Source organism: Mauremys reevesii, linkage group 4 (genome assembly GCF_016161935.1).
Source record: "Mauremys reevesii isolate NIE-2019 linkage group 4, ASM1616193v1, whole genome shotgun sequence".
Classification (NCBI taxonomy): domain Eukaryota; kingdom Metazoa; phylum Chordata; order Testudines; family Geoemydidae; genus Mauremys; species Mauremys reevesii.
The window spans coordinates 113,183,132-113,206,499 of NC_052626.1; the positions used below are offsets into that span (position 1 = coordinate 113,183,132).

The 23,368-nt window shown below is 47.2% G+C and overlaps 1 protein-coding gene across 2 annotated transcripts in view; it reads left to right on the top strand.

Moving 5' to 3' along the window:
* The first annotated feature begins 638 nt into the window (after positions 1 to 638).
* Positions 639 to 23,368, top strand: part of C4H11orf24 (chromosome 4 C11orf24 homolog) — a 49,995-nt gene continuing 27,265 nt past the window's right edge. Inside the window, exon 1 of one of the 2 annotated variants that reach the window (XM_039533184.1) lies at positions 639 to 768. The gene's annotated coding sequence lies outside the window, so the exon portion shown is untranslated. Of the gene's footprint in view, positions 769 to 10,351; positions 10,409 to 23,368 lie in introns of those variants that run through there. The other variant, XM_039533185.1, reaches the window with a different exon arrangement.

Consider the following 23,368-nt stretch of genomic DNA (forward strand, 5'->3'; position numbering starts at 1 on the left):
GACTAAGGATGTAACAGGAGAAGCAGGAGCTGCGCTGTACCCAGCCTCCTCGAAGTCTGGGTTCAAAGGTCACCAAAGTCCACTCAGTCCTTCGGCCTCTGGGGCAGATAAACAAGCTCCAGGGCCGCTGGTTCAGGCTCTAGAAAGCAACGTTGTGGCTGCGAGGCTCCTGTGGGCTAAGGCAGGGAGGTGCCACTGCCCCGCCCCGCGGTGCCCGGCCTCGGGATCCCTGCGCCTCAGTGGCTCAGGGCAGAGCCGGCCGTCACGGGCATCCTCCCCGCCGGCCTTCGGGAGCCCCCGGAAGGTGCTGGGTACCACCCCCACGCAGGGCAGGTGAGACCCAGCCCGCCCCCGCTACCGCTGCTGCGCGCGCCCAACGAGCAGCCGCTTCCGCGCAGCGGGAAAATCCCTTCCACGTTGATGCGTCGCCCCCAAGCTTAGCCCCGCCCTCTTCCCTCACTTCCGGAGGCTGGCGGGAGCCGCGCGCGCAGCCCCCACCTTCTCGGGAACGTAGGGGGAAGCGGCGCTCGCTGGCGGGGAAGAGGCGGGGCTAAAGTATGGGCTGGGCGGGGCCGCGGCAGAGTAGGGGCGTGGCCAAGGGCTGGAGGCGGCGGGGCCGGGCCGGGCCGGCAGCGGCAGGGGGCGGGGCCTGGCAGAGGCATGTGGCGGGGCCGGCGCCGCGCAGAGGTTTTCAATTCTAGCTCCGCGGCCCCAGGCGGCTGCGCCGGAGTCGGAGCGGGGGCCGGACGCGCGGCTGCCTCTGGCTGGGTAAGCGCGTCCTGTGCCGCGGGAGAGGTGGGGAGCCCCGTGCGGCTGGGCACCGAGCCCGCAGGGGCGCCCCGTGCTCCCGGGCCGAGTGCGCTGCCGCCGGGTCGGGGGGGCGGGCGGTCTGCGCCCTGAGACGGGGGCCGCTGCGTGTCTCCGCGCTGGGTGCCGGGGCGGGCGCTGAGCGGCGGGGTTGGGGGGCGAGGCGTTTCGTGCCCCCTCCCCGGCTTAGCCCGCTCCACGTAGGAGCCGCCTGCCCGCGGCTGTGCGAGGGCGTGCCCGGGGTTTGCACCGCTGCTCCCTGCCGTGGCATGGGGCGGAGTCCGCGCTGCGTGTCAGGCTACCTGTCGCCGGCGGCTGTGTCTTCTCCCCACGGCGCATTGCTCCAGGTGCGCGTCCTGGCCAAGCAGCGCCAGGCCACCTGCCTGGCCGTGGCGGGGAGGAGACAGGACCCAGTGCTGGGTAGAGGTGGTCTGGAGACCGAAGTGTTCTATCCCACAGGCACGGGTACGGCAGCGGTAGTGTCTGAGCAGCTATCCCTGTACCGCCACAGGGACCGGGTCCAGTCGTGTGCCTGGGCAGTACCACCGCTAGGAGTAGGCGGGTAGTTCACGGTCCAAGCTCATTGATTCCTCGGCCCTCTTTCTTGAGACTGAAGATGGTCACTTAATATGGGGGCTTACACCTTGCCTACACTAGAATTTACATTGGTATAATTTATGTCATTTGGGGGGTGTGGATTATTCACACCTGAAGTTATATTGAGCTAAGCACTGGTGTAGACAGTGCTATGTCGGCAGGAGAACTGATACCACTTCTGGTGGGAGGTAGAATAATTAAGCTAACGGGAGAACTCTTTCCAGTCACCTTAGAGCAGGGATTGGCAACCTTCAGCATGGTGGCCCATCAGGGTAATTTGCTGGCGGGCCGCAAGACATTTTGTTTATGTCTGCAAGTACACCCTGCTGCCTCCCCCGCAGGTCCCATTGTCCGGGAACAGCGACCTGTGGCCACTGGGAGCCACGGCAGGCCGTGCCTGTGGACAGTCAATGCAAACAAAATGTCTCGTAGCCCGCCAGCAGATTACCCTGGTGGGCTATGTGCTGAAGGTTGCCAACCTCTGGCTTAGAGCACGTTCACCAGAACTGCCACAGCTGCATCAGTGCAGCTGTGCTGCTGACATAGTCTTAGTGACTATGGACACTTGACAACTAGAAAATGGGCAAAGACCAGGCCCAAGAGCAGTGCCAGTGCTAGGCATAATCAGACTGAGCAATTGCTTGTGGCCCACTATTTGCCTTTTTAGTGTGTGGGAGGGGAGAACAAAATATTCATGCTTGGGACCCCCCAATGAGCTAGCACTTCCTCTGCCTATGAATAAATGTGTGAAATGGATAGTCATTACAGCTTGACAGTTCTTTTAAGCTTGTCTTATGTCAGTATGTGAATCCTGTGAAAATGGTTTGCCCTTCAGATTTTGATTAGAGCTTTGCTTACTATCCAAGCAGTGTGTATTGCCCAGGTCTGACGGTAGGATTCTGGCCTTTATCCTTTGAGGATGGGGTGATTTTATTCAGCTGATTTTTAAAACAAAAATAATTTTAAACTGATTATTTGGAAGGTGGTGTGGTAAGCGGTCCATTAACCAACTCCAGTGTTTAGGCAATTAAACCACAAGGTGTAAGGGTCTCAGAACAATGTAAATGTTTCCTCCTACCAGTACTGTAGTCTTTTTGGATTGTGAACTCTATAGTTAAGATTGCAACTTAAATTAGTTTGTAACACTCTGCTTTCACTTACATAGAAGATTCACAGAAGCTTTCTTTTTAGAATGAATGTTTCCTTTTGGGGGGGCAAGGGGAGGGAGAAGAACTAAAGAAAATTCCCTTTTTTTAGTTCTATTTTGAATGACTTGTAGACAGTGTTTCAACTTTTTTATTTCTTCAGACAATTTGAGCTTTAAAATTTTAGGCCCTATTTCTGCAAAGACTTGAGTACGTGTTTAATTTTCTGAGTGGATTTTCTGTTGAAACCAGTGGGACTACACACAGGCATAAAGTTAAGCAATGTTTAAAGCCCCAAATCTTTGTTGATTTGAGGCTTTAAACTTTGTGCAAAGCTAGTCCTTAATGAGGACCACCAGATCAGTAATGGATATTTTGTAAGCCAAATCTAGCCTACTGGGCTCCCAAGTCCTATCCTCACAGATAAATGTACCTGTCACCTGTAATACACACTCTCTGACTACCTTCCCACTAGAAGAGTACCTGAAAATATAGCCAACAACAAGTGCCTTTAGTAGCTCACTTTTACCAGTGGCTTAACAAACTTTTATGTAAGAATCCTGGGCATGCAGACAAAAATGGTGCAAAAAGCTTAATATCAAGTTCTTGAAGGCCATGTCTACACTACAGAGTTAAGTCGATTTAGTTTATGTCAGCAATCATAAACTGCTATAATTACATCGTTTGGGCATGTTCACACAATGCTCCATGTGTTGGCAGAGCGTGTCCACAGTTGGTGCTCTAGCACCAACAGAGGGAGCAGTGCACCGTGGGGTAGCTATAAATTGCCACCTTTTCCTGCTAAGAATTCTGGGAATGAATCACAGTGCATCATGGAGGTGGGATCACTGCCCCCATGATGCAGTTTTCTCTGTCCCATAATTCCAAGGGCTTTCGACTGCATTTTTGCACCATTTTTCAGTTGCCCCTGTAAACTTTGTGCTTGCCATTTCTGCCTGAAAGCATGGACCCTGCACTGCTCACCAGTCTTGTGAGAAGCGTTATGAACACAACATGGCTAATCTTGCAGTATTTCATGAGCTGCAAATCTGAACAGGAATCCATGCTGCCTGCCCTGCTGTGTGCCATGGAACGAAACAATTCAAGATTGATGTTGGTATTCATGGAGCAACTACACACTGTGGACTGTCGCTATTGGGCCCAGGAAACAAGCACCGAGTGGTGGGATAGGCTTGTGATGCAGTTATGGGATGACAAGCAGTGACCACAGAACTTTTGGATGCATGAATCCACCTTTGAACTGTGTGCGGCCCTTGTCCCAACCCTGCAAGGATACCAAAATGAGAACTCCCCTAATGGTGGGGGGGGGAAAGTGAGTCGCGATCACTGTGTGAAAGGTGGTAACTCCAGACTGCTACTGGTCAGTTGCGAATCAGTTTGGAGTTGGAAAGTCCACTGTGCGGGTTGTGGTGATGGAAGTGTGAAGGGCCATTAATCCCTTCCTGCTATGAAGGACTGTGAGTCTGGGCAATGTGCCACAAAGCCATCCACTGTTTCCTGCAATTGGATTCCCTAACTGCTGGGGGGCAATAGATGACACACGTATCCCAATTTTAGCCCCAGTAGATCATCTCGTGCTGGAGTACATAAAGTCCTACATTTCTGTGGTATTGCAGGCACTGGTGGATCACCGGGATTGTTTCACTGACATCAACACAGGGTGGTCAAGGAAGGTGCATGGTGCACGCATCTTCAGGAACACTGGCCTGTATAGAAAGCCACATGCAGGGACTTTCTTCACAGACAAGAAGATTCAAATAGGGGATATTGAAATGCCCATAGTGATCCTGGGAGCCCAGCCTACCCTTTACTTTCATGGCTCATGACCCCCTGCACCAGAAGCCTTGACAGCAGCAAGGAGCGTTTCAACAACGGAGTAAAAACCCCTTACCAGAGCGAAAAAAGTCATGATGAGCATTGTGGGGCACCTCCTGGAGCCACGTAGGGTAACATAAGCAAGCACGGTGTCTACACTGGCACTGAGTCACTCTAACGTTGTCGCAAAAACCTGTATGCCGCCTGTCAAGGTGGCTTTATTATGGTAGTGTAGCAGGAGAGTTAAATTGGTGAGAGGGGCATTATTGTATCGACACAACCTGAAAACTGCAGTGTAGACAAGGCCTAAGAGTTACTGGAAGGGTGTCTTGCATAATGTTAAGTTGGCTTTTTCTTTATCATTGCTCATCTGAATTAAAGCTTTCAATAGGTTTAATTGGACCCTGTACATGCCAGCAAGAAAAAGCTACAGGACTCTGCTAGACACATAGTAGAAGAGCAAAGCCGTTTTCAAAGCTTTTACGTATAACATCATGCAGAGAGATGTCTTTGCTGTGGATTTCACTCTGACAACTTCAGTGACTCTCTCTTAACTCAGCATTTTGAAAGTTCGGGTTGTGACCCAGTACTGGGTCATGGCATGTCAGCACTAGGTTGCTCTGGTCACCACCGCTGACCACAACATTAAAAGTCCCGTTGGCGGTGCTGCCGAGCCAAGGCAGGCTAGTGCCTACTTGTTCCGACACCGCACTGCACCCCAGAAGTGGCCAGCAGTGGATCTTTCTGGGGTGCAGCAAGGTCCATGGTGTCAGGACAGGTGGGAAGCCTGCCTCTGCACCCTGGCTGTGCTGCTGACTGGAAGCTGCTGGAGGTAAGTCCATGCCCCTGCCCCAGCCCCAGCCCTGAGCCCCTTCAAACCTTGAACCCCTTCCTGCACCCCAAACCCCTCATCTCTGGCCCCACCCCGGAGCCTGCACCCCCAACCTCCAGAAGATGGGGCTGACATATTACTGATACTAGAATGATTTGTGGCAGTGTCATTGCCACATTAATATTTTCCCTGCAATTTCAGTTGGACGCTGTATTCTTTTTGGTCTGTTCACGTGTGCTGTTAAGCAATGGCTGCTTCCACTTCAGCAGTGGCTGCATTTCAGTGCTAGGTGAGGTGGTCTTTCAGGGCAGTTTAAATCTGTTTAAGTGTGTTGGAATGTTAGACTTCTTTCTTTAGAAATCCTCAACAAAAAAATTTTTGGGGAGGGGAAAAAAAAGGCTTAAAGGAGAGGGTCCCTGGTACGCTCTTGTGCATAGTTCATGAAAGGCAACATGGTGTCAAGGAATGAAGAGAGGACTGAGGGTCAGGAACTCTACAGTTCTAATATGCAGGTTTGCCATTCATTTGCTGAATAGGCTAGGGCAAGTCATTTCACCTCTTTGAACTTGTCTGGACTAGATTTTTCTCAAATATCCTACCTGTGCTACCACCCTATGTAGCCAAGAGGTTAAGGAGCAGAAGCATTAGCGAGGCACTGCAATCGCTCCTGACTATTGCAATAGAGAACAACACCAAAGTATCCTTTCCTGCCTGGCCCAAACAGTTTGCCAGGGTTCTTGGGCAGCAGAAAAAAATGGGAAGAAATAAATTTGAGGGTCAGTGGCAGAAAATGTCTGATGCAATCTGACTACGTGTTAAAAAAAAAAAAAATCTCCTACAAGTGCATACCACTGTCACAAAGGAGACAAAAAGAGCTTCACCTCTGCTGCAGGGACAGCAAAGTTGTACAGTCATATGTGCAGCATGACACACAGTGCATCTGTGTATGTTCAAGTTGAATCTGTTCACAATGTTGTGAATTTTGCTAAGGAGTTAATTATGGGTTGGATCTGATTACCTGTCTGAAAAGCAAGTTAATCTTCTAAATTCAGGGTTGTAGCTGTGTGTTGTTTGTCCCCTTGGGCCTAAGTACATTTCTTGTAGCCTTAATTTGAGGAGCCTCAGATTACTGTATCTCCTATGTAGCAGCTCAGGCGCAGTGTGCAGAAACAGCTAAGTAAGGCTGTATTGAGTAGCCTTAGACTTGATACATCTCTACCCCATTATAATGCCACAAATTCAGATATAACGCGGTAAAGCAGCGCTCCGGGGGAGGGGGGGGCCTGCGCACTCCGGTGGATCAAATCAAGTTCGCTATAACGCGGTTTCACCTATAATGCGGTAAGATTTTTTTGGCTCCCGAGGACAGCGTTATATCGAGGTGGAGATGTAGTACAGTAACTCCTCGCTTAACATTGTAATGTTCCTGAAAAATGCTACTTTAAGCGAAACAATGTTAAGCGAATCCAATTTTCCCATAAGAATGAATGTAAATGGAGTGGAGGGGGTGGGGGGGTGTTAGGCTTCTGGGAAAATTTTTTCGCCTGACAAAAGATCTCTCACACAAACAATTTAATACTGTACACAGCAATGATGATTGTGGAGCTTGGTTAAGGTGGAGCAGCACATGGCAGTGTGGGAAGGGACAGCTGAACTGCTGGCAATTGGTAGCCTGCTGGGTGGCTGCTGCTCAGGGAACTTAAGGGAGTGGGGAGCTGATGGGGGGGCTGCCAGTCCACCCTGGTTCCAAGCCCCCACCTCTAGCTCCAACGGGCTGCTCTTCCTGCAAGCAGTGGACAAAGCAAGTGGCTGCCAAATGTTATAAGGGAGCATTGTGCAACTTTAAATGAGCATGTTCTCTAATTGAGCAGCAACTTAATGAAACAATGTTAACCAGGCTGACTTAAGTGAGGAGTTACTGTACTAGTTTTTGAAGTATTAAATCAGCCTAGACCTTTATTTTATCTTCCTTTTGCATTTAATTTCCTTTTTTTTGCAAGCACCATTCACCCGTAAAACTAAAACCCATCCTAGCTCTGTTCTGACAGAAAATATCAGGGTGGAAGGGACCTTAGGAGGTCATCTAGTCCAACCCCCTGCTCAGAGCAGAACCAATCCCCAGACAGATTTTTGCCCCAGATCCCTAAATGGCCCCCTCAAGAATTGAACTCACAACCCTGGGTTTAGCAGGCCAATACTCAAACCACTGAGCTAATGCCCCCCCTCAATATTTGGAGGAAAGTGGGTGATCTGTTTGTTCATAAGCTCATAAAATCCTTGTTTGCCTTCTAAAGAGAGAGTTTCATCAAACTTTCTTAATGACCTCCACTGCTTATGCTAATCATAGTTGTCCCACTGTTACCTTGTGCCCCATCTGTCCGTTGTGTTACACATGGATGGTAAACTTTTGGGACAGGGCCATCTTTTTGTAGTTTGTATAGTGCATAGCACAAATGGGCTACAATCTCTGACTTAGGCCTTTCGGTGCTTCTGTAATATGAAAAGTAATCATGAAAATTCCCTGAGCCTGTTAGCACACAGGGGAACAGAACAGAACTTGAGAGACTGCACTCTATAGGGTTCTATTCCCCATTTTGCCACTGGCTTGCTGCCAGACTTTGAGCAACACTTATGCTCTCATTTAGCAGAACACTTGAGCGCTTGCCTATACACAAAAGTTATACTGGTTTAACTTAAATCAGTATAAAAATGACTGTTAAACTGATGTAAATCCTTGTATGGATGCTTACTTCAGTTTAGCTTCCACAGTATCCAAACAGGAGTTGCACTGGTCTAGCTAAATCTGGTTTTAAACCGATTTAAGTTAAACCAGTGCAACTTCTGTGTGTAGACCAGGACATCTCATTAATTCAGTAGGATTTAAGCATGTGCTTTGTTGAATCCTGACCTTCATCTCTTTCTGTTGAAAAACAGGATAAACTTCCTCCACCCCATCCCTTTTTGTAAAATGCTTTCATAGTCTGAGTGCAAGCACCACAGAAATACAAAATATTATTTTCAATATTTATTCTGCGCTTGCACATGTTGGAAGATTTTAACTGTAGCTCTTCTGAATCCTGGCTTATGTTTGCTTTGTTGTCCACTGCAGGCCCAATAAATTTCTCCTGCCAGCAAGAATGCAGTTAGGAGTGCATGCATTGTGAGTTTCCACCATCAGAAGGATTTTTGTCCATCTGGACCCACTCAGAACTGCTGTGGAACAAGTCCAAGGGGAGAGGGAAGTCCAACAGGAACTGGGTACACACACATGAATGGGTGTTGGGGTTGGAATTCATCCCTAATGGAGGAGAAGGGATTAATAGTTTGCATGAGTGTTAGTAAAGGCAAACTGGTTGAAGAGAAGTAATTGGCGCCTGTGCATCTAGTCCAGTAAGCCATCAGAATGACTTCCGCGACATTCATCTGAGCTGCTTGCACTATATCCCGGCTTCTCACTTTGCATCAAGCCCAGAATGCTTTTTAAACCTAGTGGGTGTTTTTTAGATATTAAAAACACAAGGAAAGTAGAACAGTCTTTCTTAGAAGTTTCTAAAACTGCTTTAATGATCCTTTGGCTAGATCTGTGCTTTCATGTTGAAGGTAGGCACTGAACTGGATTTTGAGAGAGACCTGGCTTCAATGCCCACCGCTGCCACAAACACACTGACTTCCTGTGCCTCAGTTCCCCATCTGTAAAATGGGGATCCTATCTCGTCTATTTAGATAAGTTCTTTGTGGCAGAGATTGTCTTATGGGTATGTGCCGTGCCTAGCACAATGGGCTCCCTCCCAATCTTGGTTGGTGCCTCTAATTGCAACAGTAATACAAATAATATTTTGCTCTAATTTTGTGAATGTGGTCTACAGTTGGGTGATATCACATCTAATGGCAAAGGAAAATTAGTTTAATTTTTTTCTCTTATTAAATTTTTGTTCTCATATTTACCTTAACACCAGTGGGAAACAGCTGTCTTTACAGTGTAAAAATGCAAACTGGAGTGGGCTAGAAACACCTTGTGAGAAGGTGTAAGAACTGCTCTGAAGAGAGTATATGCTCCTCTCTCTCACGCACACACATGCGTGCACACTTACTTCCCCGTAACCCTTCCTGAGCCAAGGCTTTATTAGTATCTTAAATAATAGAATAGAAACATCAGTCTAATCTTTCCTTTCAAGCGTAGCTCTCCCAGGAGGGTTTTCCCATCAGGGACCCTCTTTATTGTAATTTCTAGTGTTTTTTTACCTCAAGAAATGCTCTAGATTCTAGTAAATCCTGGCTGACTCTAACAAGGTGCATCTCTCAGCATGGATTAGCAGTAATTTCTCTGAATCTTTATGTAGGGGTCTAGCACCCTGGCTTAACAGAGAAGCCACGTATTTCTCTGTAGCTTCTTAGAAAGCATGACCATAATACATGCTTATATTGAAAAGCTTGACATCCTAGTTGTAGTTGCTAATTAAAAAGTAGTCTTTGGATTCTCTGTGCACATGTTTCCATGTGATAAATCCCTTTGCAGGACTAAGCTCTTATTTAGTACACTTTATTATCTGACTGTCTCCTTTTCTCAGAATTAAACAGTTAAAATTCACAAGAAGCAGAGATGACAGTTGTGCTATGTTCATGACTATGGGAGTGTGAGTACATGTATAATTTCTTTTTCTTATACATAATAAGAAACCAAATCTTATAACTAATCCATGAAGAGATTTCCATTTCCCCTAAAGTTATACAAGTGAAGGTCTGGAGGGGAAAAATTCAATCAGTTGTTGCTTCCATTGGAGATAGCTGTGGAAAGCTTATCCCTAGGTGATCAAATGGTCCCTTCTGGCTTTAAATCTATGAACCTTTCTGTACCACTTTGTTAGTATAATTAGTTGGGTATTGCTGTGGAGATTACTCAGAACAACTTGCTCTGAGCGATTACACGCAGGTTCCATTTTTGTATTTGTTTGGTAAAAAATCTTATTCAGTAAGGCTCATAAGAGTTTCAGATGTGTGAATGTTTTCCATTCACGTTCTGTTCTGAGCAGGTCTTTTAAAAAAAAAAAAAAGTGTATTAGTATATGGATCTGTGACTATTACCTGGAAAATCATTCATTCTCTCTCTCTCCAGCAGGGCTTTGTTTCAGAATTCAGGGTATCATTAACTTGAAAAAATGAAAACAAAAGAACTTCTCGCTCATCCATCTAGGTAACATGCTGAATCGCTTCTATGAAAATCTGGGATCCTCTTTTAAAGGAGCAGACCCCCTTCATCCTTGAGTGTGTGTGATTTTTTTGTTTGTTTGTTTTTTTTTGGTCCCCTTTAGTCCTCCTTGTAAATTAATCCTGATTATTGCCTGCATGAAGTGTGCAAAACCTATTTCATCTTCTCAGTCAGTTGATATTGAGGCTTTGATGGTCTGTGTCTCAGTGTATTGCTCCATTTCAGTGATGGATGTGATGCAGCTGGGTTATAATGTCCTTTTAGGATTATATAGTATCTTTCATCATGAAGGATCCCCAAGTACTTTTCACACATGGAAATGGCTCCACTTTCAACTTACAAGCAGCCACTTCAGTGATGTATCACAAGCAGATATTTAGTTGTCTACAGCAACACCATACAACTTTTTGGGACAAGAAATCCAACTAACTACTGTAACCCAGTGCCAGCTTTATTTGTATAGGTTCTGAGTCAGGACAGAATCTGAATAGATGTATAATGCTGTCACGATGAAGGTCAATCTGATTCAGATATTTGCTCTGTGTAGTGCTTAGTGGTCTGGGATGGAAAGAGGTAAGGCCTTGGAGTAAACTTTAGACTTTTTATTTGCAGTGGGTGATGTTTGGTCACCTGGTGTATGAGGTTCTGTATTTGGACCTTTGCTGTCATTGGGATTCATAGGGACTGATGCAATTTTGAATTCTGTGTCCATGGGGAAGCAATAGTTACAGAAGAACTTTAGGAAAGAAGCAAATGAGAAAATGTGGATGTAACTCTTTTAAATTTCATACCTTTTGCAGCATACTTGTAATACTGGTTTGTTTGTTTTTTTGATGGAAAAATTTACATCAAAATTTCAATTACTGGGAGAGGAAATGAATTGCTTCTGCTATTAGTGTTGTTGCATCAGTGAGGGCTAGATGGGCCCATTCCTAATGAAGACTGTATTTTGGAAATTGAGTTTTTTCTCTGTAAATTTTCTCTCCTGTGAGATGTAATTAGTTGATAAAATGTTTCTTTTTTGATTAAATTCATTTTTTATTTAATCTAGTAGCTACTTGGTTACAAGATATAATTTGTGTATTGATTAACTTTGGAAGATGCTTGGAGAACAGCTGGTCTTTGTAATCTGAAACCTACTATGTGTTCACTAAAGGTGTTCATTTAGCTCTCTGTTAATAACTTTCCTACCTGTCCTGGGACTCTCAAAAAGATTCTTTGAGGCTTGTGGACACGTTGGGTCATAGCCTCATGTGACATCACTAATAAAGTGCTTCAGGTACACCTCTACCCCGATATAACGCAACCTGATACAACACAAATTCAGATATAACATGGTAAAGCAGTGATACCGGGGGGGCTGCACACTCCGGCGGATCAAAACAGATTCAATATAACGCAATAAGATTTTTTTGGCTCCCGAGGACAGCGTTATATCGGGGTAGAGATGTATTTTGCCTGAGACTTCCAACAAAGTGAGGATCTAATCTTGATTTTTTTCAAATAAGAACCTCTTTCACTGCGTTGTTAATTATGTTTGAGATCATCTTTGTACATTGAAAAGGGTAAACCAAATGTTATTTTTGCTTTTTAGTTCCTCTTAAAAACTCTGACAGTGGCCATCCAGGCAGAGGGTAGTCGCTTAGCGAAAAAACAAACCACTAAATCCCAGGAAGAGCTGATATACAAATCTGTCATTGGGGGTAGGGGAGAGTAGAATCTGAAAGTCTTGCACTCGCATTCATTTCAAACGTGGTATTTATGTTGATTATCAATATTTATGCAAACTAGTACCACACTTTGCGTGTATACCCAAAGAAACGCTTACCAGGAACTGATGTATTTTATTATACCCATTTTAAACACACATTGTGTAGGTTCAGTGTCATGTAGAGAGTTTGGCCATAATCCAACTCAAATGGTAAGGAGAGGGGCACATTGTGGCCAAGAATGGCCATGCAGTGTGCCTACAGGCTGAGACAAGGCAGATTTCAGCTGTGCTATAGGACCCAATATGCATTCAGCTGAGGCCGTTTAATGTGGTAGCTCACCGGTCGTTTCCATAGGATGAAGTGGCATGTGTAGGGATCTAGAGTGAAAACCAGGCTGCTGATCATAGGCTAAGATTAGAGCAAGGCTGCAGTCCCCCTTGTATGAAGTCTTACACAGGGACTTGTGGGCTCATAGGGTGAAGCTGCCTGTTATATTACAGTAAGCACTCAGACACTTCGCTGCTGAATGGAGTATAAGTACCTACATAGAAGAACAATAAATGGTACGTTAGAATAAATCTGTTGTAGTGATTTGAAGTAAGAACTTTGGAAATCTAGCTGCTTCTTGGCAGTACCCTCCTGTGCCTTTCAATCTTAATTACATAGTCCCCACCACTGTAGTATCTGAGCACCTCATGATCTTCAATGTATTTGTCCACACAATGCCCCTGTGAGTGCTACTATCCCTGTTTTACAGATGGGGACCTGAGCCACAGAGAGACTAAGTGACTTGCCCCCGGTCACCCAGGAAGTCTGTAGTGGAGCCTGGTCTCCCTTGTCAGTGCCTTAGCCCTGTGGCTCTCAACCTTTCCAGACTACTGTACGTAGCCCTGTCAGGAGTCTGATTTTTGTCTTGCATGCTCCCAAGTTTCATCTCACTTAAAAACTACTTGCTTATGAAATCAGACAAAAAGACACAAGTGTCACAGCACATTATTACGGAAAGATTGCTTATTTTTACCATATATTTATAAAATAAATCATTTGGAATATAAATATTGTACTTGCATTTCAGTGTATAGTATATATAGGGCACTATAAACAAGTCATTGCCTGTGTGAAATTTCAGTTTGTACTGACTTTGCTAGTGTGTTTTATGTAGCCTGTTGTAAAACTAGGCAAATATCTAGATGAGTTGATGTACCCCCCTAAAAGACTCCTGTGTACCCCCAGGGGTACACGATCCTCTGGTTGAGGACCACTGGCAGTAGACTTGCAGCAAAAGAGGAGAGGCAAGCAGCATTTTTGCAGGATGGATTAAAAAATAATAATAATAATTGGAGATATACCTGTCTCCTAGAACTGGAAGGGACCTTGAAAGGTCATGCAGTCCAGCCTCCTGCCTTCACTAGCAGGACCAAGTACTGATTTTTGCCCCAGATCCCTAAGTGGCCCCCTTAAGGATTGAACTCTCAATCCTGGGTTTAGCAGGCCAATGCTCAAACCACTGAGTTATCCTGCCCCCGCCACCTGTGCTGGAAGCCAACATAATATGTTGCATCCAAATGTCCCTTTAGGTGTTGGGTCCTGGTTTAGCATGTGATAAGCATCCCACAGTGAAGTCTCTGAGCACAGCTCCCAGAAAAGCAGTTTCACATGTGCATCTGTGTAGCTAGCACTAAAGAGTTATTTAGGGCAGTGTTTTCAACACTTGGCTGTCTATGTGTGTGCTTGTGGAAGCCTGGCAGATGAATGCACATGTACTGTGCAGGCAACTAGGCACAAAAATAGGTGCACGTGACACACTTGAAACTTATGTAAATATACACACCATTACCTTCGCTATGCAAATATGGAGGGAGCTACATTCAGTTGCACCTTTGCACTATTTTCTGTTTAAAACCATATGAACAGCCTCTACATTGGCTGGTCAGCAGCAGTTTTGACTGAGAATTGTTAAATTTAATTAAGATTTGCACGGTAGGCATAAGCCTTGAAACCAAGGCAATGTAAGCGATCTGCATGAAAACCTTTTCCCATGCATGGCTGAATTAGAACAACTAACTGAGCAAAGATTTAAAAGAGCTAAGTGTGTATAGCTTAATTTAATTTTTAAGAGTTAAGGTATAGGTCTCTCATTAGAGAAGTTTTTAAATGAGAAATATTCAGTCAACTCCAGAATTCCTAGATTTTTACTTTTTAAACTCTGTAGCTGATGTTCATTACAGCAGTGTTTCTATGTGGGGAATGACTACATCTTCAACTTGCATGAAAAATCAAACTGTTTGCTTTATTGGTTTTGTAAAATACCACATGCTGCTTGTATCTGGTACACTTGGCTGCTTCACACCTTTCACTGTTTGGATGGTATATAAAGGGCATTGTAACTGGTCTCAAATTAGACTCTTAATGAGCTCAGATGAGTTTGAGGTCAGGCTTCAAGTTTGATTGAAATTGTCAGGAAAGGTGCAACTCCCTTAAAATGTAGGTGGGCATAGTCTGGCATTACAGGAGGATGCCCATGCAGTATCAGGATGGTGAAATCTGTGATCTCTATTACCATGTTGTATCCAAAGTTGCTGGTTGCTTGATAGATGCAGGCTGGAAGCAGTAATGCTTGGAGCTTGCGCAGTTCTGTGGGAGGGGATATTCAAGAGAGTACAGAGATCCAGATACAGCCAATCTGGTGCTTCGGATCACTGCCTTGGGGAGGTGTGCCCCAGGGATGAAGGGAGGGGAGAAGGAAGGCTGTGCACAAGGCCTTGTTGGGGCATGGGAAAGGAATGGGAGCTCATCTCAGTTGTTGAGTAGCTCAGCCTTTTTTTGGCTCCGGGAAGGTGAATAGAAGAGGGAAACAAACGCATATAAATATACAGCATGTACAAAACGCCAAGACTTAGACAAATGGGCTACAAACAGTTTTAGTGGTGACAAATTGTCTGATGTTGCAGTTGTTAAGATGTGGGAAGGAACAGCTTTCTATTCCAATCTATCTGTGCCAAAGGATTTGTTGAGCTGTATTCCAGGTTTAATTCCCTTTCAGTCGGTTGTCATAATAAATAACATGGTGTGAACATCTAATCTTTGCTGCAGGGCACTTATTCTGTTGTGTGCTGTGCCCCAGCAGTTACCTAATAATGCAGTGCAGACAGTCAAAGTGCAGAGCTCCTGTAAATTGTCTGAAGCCTACAAGAAATACCTAGCACTAAAGAGGAGGCTGTTCTAGGTGGCTGAGTATAAACTGACTGAGAGCTAGAAGTGCTGCCTTCTATGACATATGCCGGAGTTAGTTCCTCCACAGTTTCATACAGAACTTAATTTTTTTCAGTGAAGATCCTTTTTGTTCATTATTAGTGAGATCTGCCGGTGAGATCTTCCCTCTAAATACAATGTACCACTTCATGTCTGCCACGCTACTACAGCCTCCCGGAGCTGAGCCAGTGGGCCAGAGGCAGGGGCACAGAATCCATCTGCCATTCCAAGGGCATACAGGACCTGCCTAGAGGTTGCCAGGTGTCTGGTTTTCAACCAGAAAGTCTGGTAGAAAAGGAGACCTGACTGTGTCCGGTCACCTGAGTAATGTCCACAATCTGTTCCACCGCTGGGCAGTGTTCCCTCTAACTTTTCCCACGCATGCGCGGAATGAATTTTGGGCACAATAATATAGAGGTGATGCCACATCACCTCCATATTGGTGCACATAAAATTCATGTGGTGGGGGTGGGGCTGAGGGGCTTAGGGATGGGGTGCAGGGTGGTGGGTTCTGGGGTGGCGTTGGGGATGAAGGGTTTGGGGTGCAGGCTGCCTGGGGGCTACAGTGGGGAGAGAGGACTCCCTTTGCACCTCCCCCCAGCTGTCTCCCCCTGCAGCAGTACCTGGGCTGGGGGGGAGGGAGAGGCGCCTCTCCCTCGGCTGCAGCAGGTCTGTGCTGGGGCTGGCGGGGAGACATGCCTCTCCCTGCTGTGGCCCTGAGCCCCTCCCCATCTCAGCCCTGACGGCATGCGAGCCAATTTTTAATGGCATGCTGCTGCCTGCCAGAGTCCAGGCAGGCAGCAGCGTGCCATTAAAAATCCTGTCTGGCCCGCTCTTCTCCCCCTCCCCCACCCCCTCCTGTGGGGACAGGGGGCAGAAGCTTGGTCCTGATGGCTCGCCTGCCTCTTCCCATAGTGTGCTGGGTTCCTGCCTGCCCTCCACCTCTCCGTCCCTCCCTCCCTGCCAGCCGATCAGCTGATGACCCTTGCAAGGGAGGGGGTCGGAAAGGAGCAGAGTCAGCGTGCTCACTGCTCCTGGCAGAGGCAGAGAAGAAACGGGGGCAGGGCCTTGGGGAAGGGGGGGCGTGGAATAGGGGCATATCTCCTCCAGCCCCCTGCTCTGACCACCCCTCCACACACACCCAGCTCTCTGCCCTGAGCCCTGCACCCCCTACATCCTGACTCATGCACTCCCCACATCCCCACCCCCACCCTGAGCACCAAACGGGAGCTCCTGCCCCCCCCTTCCCACATTACCACCTACACCCCTCACACCAAATGGGAGCTGCCCAGGTAAGTGCCCCACACCCAAACCACCTGCCCCAACCCTGAGCCCCCTCCCTCATTCTAGCTCCTGGCCAGACCCTTCACCCCCAGCCCTGTGCTCAGTGCACTCCCACCCTCAGCTCAGTGCAGAGAGAGGAAGAGAATGGGCCAGAATCAGGGAGAAGGTAGGTACCCACTGTATGTGGGCTGAGCCGCTCAGTCCACTGCTGGTCTGGGGTCCCGGCTGCTGGCCCCGCACAGCCCACTGCCGGTCTGGGGTTCTGGCTGCCAGCCAGCCAGGGTCCCGGCCGCACGCCCCGCTCAGCCCACTGCCGGCCTAGGTGAACAGAACCCCAGATCAGCAGTGGGCTGGCGGCATAAGATTAACATTTTAATTTAATTTTAAATGAAGCTTCTTAGACATTTTGAAAACCTTTGTTTATTTTACAATACAACACTAGTTTAGTTGTATAATATATTGATTTACAAAGAGAGACCTTCTAAAAACATTAAAATGTATTACCAACTCCTGGACAAAGTACCTCTTTCAAATGTAACTACTGTGCTCGCAGCACAGACTGACCCCTTGCCCAGCGCTGGGCATAGTGTTGACCTTGGGATACAAGTATAAACCCCAGATAACAATAAGGAACCACTTGCACTCTGGATGAGAGAGGGCTGGAAAAGCTGAAACTTATTACCCAGGAACTAGGGTAGATGAGCTATTAAATGGGTACAATAGGTCTCTGGTTTTGTTTAAACGAATGTAATACTGCTCAGTTGACAACCCTGAAGATTGAAGTCCTCTAGTTCAGTGGTTTTCAAACTTTTTTCACTTGCAGACCCCTAAAAAATTTCAAATGGAGGTGCGGATCCCACTGGAAATCTTAGACATGCACCACCAACCACAGGTTGAAAACCACTGCTCTAGTGATTAAAGAACAGGTACAAAATTTGGTATCAGCAGTGCAAGATTCCTCCACTGCTGTCCTGCTAGTGTACCTTGCTTTTCACCTGTCTTTAAGGCTCAGAGAGCTATCTTCCTGTCCCCATTCAGTCCTTGGCCTTTCGCTGTGACTGGTGGTACAGATCTTGCACAGTACAAATTGTGAAGCAGTCTACTGGCATCTGGACTTAGGAGCACTACAGTATTTCATGTAGGCTACCAAAAGCCATTGGACAAGGACCTCTGGTCTCTATCAAGCTGGGCCAGGCTTGAGCTGGTGACTTGGAATGGGAGAGAAGGTTACCTATCCCCTAAGACATAGTCTCCTAAAACATCTCTCTGAAGCTTCCTTTGACAAACTTGCTTGGGGATTTTTAATTATTTTCTTGAGGAAGACTTTTGTGAGGCAGAGACTTCATAGCTGCTGAATATCTTCCTCATGTGATGCTATCCTAAAAGGAGTATGGTGGTGGCTCTTGGTTTTCAATAGTCAACTACGGGGTGGGAAGAGACCTCGCAGTATGTTTGTTCTCTGATAGCGAATAAATGTTGCAGTGTATGGGACTCTGTTTATGATTCTCCGAGCTGCACGTTAGGCTTTTCTCTCTAAAGCAGGTGTAGAAATGTTGCTACCGAATATATGGGATTTCATCGCTGCCTGGCTGTGTTTAACCTTCCTAGCCCTTTTCTGTTTCCATGTGTGCAGACATTACAGCTGCAGCCTGGATGCTGGGCAGTAGGTGATGTTTGCCACACTGGAAGCGCACAGGGTGCATTAATGCAAACTAAGCCTCTTTTTCTAATTATCCCTATTTTCCCTTCAGCTATACCTATTCCAGCTGTTGTGTTCCTGTTTCTCTGCAACATGCTGTTATGGCCCTGATTGGCAAAATGTACAGTGACCTTTTCGGAACAGCTGCCATCTCTGAGTAGGCATAGCTGCAGAAATTAAAGCACCATTCTCTGTTTTAAGACAGACATTTCTTTATAATAGGGACTACTTGCAATAAGGTTTTCTGTTGGTTCATTCTTATAATTGTTGTTCCTGTGGAGTTTTTTTGTTACCCTCGCATAGGCTTTGTCAGTGTAGCTAGGCTGGTATAGCCCCCTAGTGTAGATGCAGTATATGCCAACAGGAGTTTTTTTCTGCCAGTGGAGGAATGCCACCTCCCCAAACCACATTAATTAAGTGTTCTTCTCTCAGGAGAGCTGTGTCTACTCTGGGGTTTTTGTTGGCATGGCTATGTTGCTAGGGGGTGGTGGCTTTTTAGCATGTCTGGTTGAGATAGCTATGTCTGTATAAATTTTAACTGTGTTAAACCATGCCAGAGTGAAATCCCAAAGGATTGTCATTGTCCCAGAGAGTAAATCTGTGCTGTTGCTCATCTCTACTCCAAGCTCAAAACTGAGGCTGGACCTGCCTTATTGGTCTTGTGTGTGTCTTACCAACATCATCATGAATCTGATGCTTGGCGAGTTTCATCTTGACGCTCTGCACTGGCTACCAAACTCTGCCCTCGTGCAGCTCCCTGCAGAAGGCAAATAGCCTTGCTTCATTTACTGCACGTACAGTGACCTAACGTGAGACAGTGGGACTGGAGCAGAGGAAGGGTTCCAGAATCCTTTGCATAATACACGTTGGTTTGGTCTGGTGAGAAAGGGAAAGAGTCTATCTGGAATATTCCATAAAAGGGGGTTTATACTGTGCACATCACTATAGTATCTGAGCACCTTCTGCATAAAATCATTAGCAAGGACCAACTCCTTAGCAGACATCATTGTGTTTCTGACACTTGGGGTCATACCTCTACTGGGGGTAGGAGTTTTGGTTTAATTTGGGGTTGGGGGGGTAGGGATTGAAGTGGGGGGGCATGAGCAAGGGAGAATGCTAAAACACAGATCGTGGTGAATTTGCATTTTCAATCTTTTTTTCAGCGCTTGTTGTTGCAAAGACAGGTGTGAAAATGTAAACAGACTTGCTAGGTTGAAAGCTTGTCCCTAATCTTTTCATAAAGATCACAGGTTATTTAAGGTCACTTCCCTGCACTCACCCTCCCTTCCACCCCAGATCTTGCCTTTGGGTCTATGTAGCTCATGCCGGGAGATCTCTAGATTCTTGGATGGGCTCAAAGCTGTTACAGTTAGAAATGGCATTCCACCATATTACTGCCCATCTTCAAACCCCCAAATTACTTGTGCGATTGTCCAAATAAAGCTTATATGTACAGACCCCAGCACAAGTATCTGGCATCCCCTCCACCTGTAGCAGGAGGAGGCATGCAAATAGATATATCTAAATAACACACCTTGTGTGTGTGTGTGTATTATATAATCAATGTTTATATGTGAATTTGGGGAGTGCCCTACAGAATCCTTTTGTTAATCCTCCCAAGATTGCATGGGCCAGTCCTGCAAGTGATGGTGTGATCACAGTACGTGGGCCTTCCTGATACAGATCCCAGCAACAACTAGACATATTTCCCTTCCAAGAGCATGATGCAGCCACAGTCCTCTTGATACCCTGCTCTTTCCATATGGTGGTGGAATCCATAGAGCAGTTCACTGTGGTAGATTTTCCCCCACGCCATATGAGCTGAATAGAGTGCGGCATATAAAATGTAGTCCAGTCCCATTAAGGAGGATAAAACATTCAAAGATTGTGAAACTGTGAATTCCATTCTGTCAGCTTTGCTGCTGGGTAAATATGGGGGTGGGGGGAAGAGAGAGAGGCATAGATTCATCAAGTGGCACTAGAAAGATCCCTGTACCTGGGATGTGTCTGTCTTGTAGACTACTCTGCCCTCCCCCACTGCTCAGGATTGCTCATAGTAGGATAACTGGAACATAGGCGGCAGGTTTGTATAATTTTTGGTGGGGCCCAAAATGGTGGTGCCCCCCTGCTCCCGCCCTGTAAGCCGATATAAAATGAAGCTACAACGCGTCAGTGCCACAAGATTACAAGGGTCAATTAAAAGTGGAAAGTCAGAAGCAGCACTTGCCTACTTCAATATACGGTATTATATTTTGTTGCACCTGTTGTGATGAAGTGGGAATGTTCTTAATATTTTCTCTGAATACTGTGTGTGTGCCTCAGTTTCCCTTGTAAGATGCCAACTGAAGGTGTTGGGGACAAAGAGATCAGGTGGCCTCCCTGTCCGGAAGAGACACAGAGGCCAGAGGAGGGAGTGTCAGTTTGGAGCTGGCTGGGGAAATGGGGAGAGACCCAGAACTTGGTTCTGGGCTCCCCAGCCCCCAAGATGGACCTGACAGAGGGGTTCTGTTTTCTGTACCAACAAGCTCTGTTTAAACTGTGTTCCCGTCATCTAATAAACCTTCTGTTTTACTGTCTGGCTGAGAGTCACATCTGACTGCGGAGTTGGGGTGCAGGGACCTCTGGTTGCCCCAGGACCAGCCTGGGCAGACTCGCTGTGGAAAGTGCATGATGTGGAAGGGCATGCTGAATGCTCCGAGGTCAGACCCAGGAAGGTGTAAGCTTCTTGCCCTGGAGACAGTATGCTCCAAGAGAGGAGGCTCCCCCAGAGTCCTGACTGGCTTTGTATGGAGTTGTTCCAAAGCATCACAGCATCCCCTTCCACACCGTGCACTTCCCAGAAGTCCGCACAGGCACTGACACTCCCTCCTCCGACCTTTGTCTCTTTTCCAGGCATTAGGAGGCCACCCGATCTCTCTGTTCTCCAACACCTTCAGCTGGCACCTTGCAGGGGAAACTGATTTGGGAGAAATGAAGTAAAAGCTGCCCAAACCAAGCTTGAGCACTCCTGAATTTTGATGTGTTCAAATCTGGAAGGCAGGTGCTGGGGGTGGGAGAGGGCTGTGGACTCCATGGGGGAGCATGGCAGCAACTGTCTGGAGCTGCACGGAGCCAGACACGCTGGTCTGAGTGGCACAGTAAGCGGTTTGGGGGTTGGAGAAGAGGTAGGAGGTTCCGGGGGGCAGTCAAGGGACAAGGAGCAAGGGGGATTGAATGGGGCAGAGGTTCGGAGGGGCAGTCGGGACAGGCAGCAATTGGATAGGCATGGGAGTCCAGGAGGTTTATCAGGGGACAGGTAGGAGGGTCCTGGGGGGAAGTTGGGTGGGGTCTCAGGAGAGGGCAGTTGGGGACAAGGAGAAGGGAGGCTTAGATAGGGGCTGAGGTCCCAAGGGGCAGTTAGGGGCAGGGGTCTCGGGAGGGGGTAATCAGGGGACAAGGACCAGTGGTGCTTGAATGGGGGGGGGGGGTCCTGGGGGGCAGTTGGGGCAGGGGTCTGGGGAGGGGGCAATCAGCGGCCAGGGGCTGGGATTCAAAGGGCTCTGGGCTGCTGGCAGCCGCGGGGAGCCCAGAGCCCTTTAAATCCCAGCCGCAGCGGGGAGTCAGAGGGCTCTGGGCTGCCTGCAACTGTGGGGAGCCCAGAGCCTTTTAAATCCCAGCTGCGGCGGGGAGTCAGAGGGCTCTGGGCTGCCGGCAGCCGTGGGGAGCAGCGGGCAGCCCAGAGCCCTCTGACTTCCCGCCGCGGCTGGGATTTAAAAGGCTCTGGGCTGGCGGCGGCTGCCGGCAGCCCAGAGCAGGGGAGAAACCTAGCTCCAAATATTGCTGGAGCAGAGCCCCTGACTGTGAATATTCCTGGGGCTAAAGCCCCAGGAGCCCATATAAGTTGGCGCCCATGAACTGGAACACTGTGTGGGGAGAGATTGAGATATGCAGGCTTTTACCTCCAGCTCAGTGGTCTGTGTACAGCCAAAGTGTATAAGGAACCATGGTTGTTTCCTCTAGCCAGCTGCTCTGTTTGCTTAAACTGGTGTCACATAAGCCATTTCTAGTACTAATTGTGACACCCTTGTTGGCATCTTTAGCAGAGCCCAGTGAATGAATGGGCACAGAAGCTGGACTTTTGCCTTGCTTCCAGAGCTGGTCCTCTGAGGTCAGGGGGGAGAGAGAGAGCTCAGTGGTTTGAGCATTGGCCTGCTAAACCCAAGGTTGTGAGTTCAATCCCTAAGGGGAGCACTTAGGGATCTGGGGCAAAAAAATCTGTCTGGGGATTGGTCCTGCTTTGACCAGGAGGTTGCACTAGATGATCTCCTGAGGTCCCTTCCAACCCTAATATTCTATGGTGCAAAGGGAATGTGAAACACCACTAAATCAGAAGGTAGGAGTCTACAGGCACTCTGTGCTGCTGTAAATGGCTGTGTAAGGTGCAAAGCAGTAGTGAATTAGACCCAAATAGTTTAATTTTCAGGTTTACCAATTTGCATCTATAATGAGAATTAAATTCACTTTAGAAATGGGGCAGGTAAGAATTGATAGTACACACCCAATCTTTAAACTAGTTTGGCTAGCTGATATATGCTGATACAATTAAGACTATGCAGGGATTGGAGAACTTTTTTCTTTGCTACAAAGAATCTATAGCTGGATGAAAAGTATCTAGATGTCAACAAGGATTGGTACCTAGGGCCCTACCAAATTCACAGCCCTGAAAAATGCATCACAGACTGTGAAATCTGGTCTTTTGTGTGCTTTTATCCTATACTATACAAATTTCATGGGGGAGACCAGCATTTCTCAAATCGGGGGTCCTGACCCAAAAGGGAGTCGCAGGGGAGGTTGCGGTATTGCCACCCTTACTTCTGCGCTGTCTTCAGAGCTGGTGGCCAGAGAGCAGCGGCTGTTGGTCGGGCGCCCAGCTTTGAAGGCAGCACCCTGCCATTAGCTGCGCAGAAGTAAGGGTGGCAATACCATACTATCCTTACTTCTGTGCTGCTGCTAGCAGCA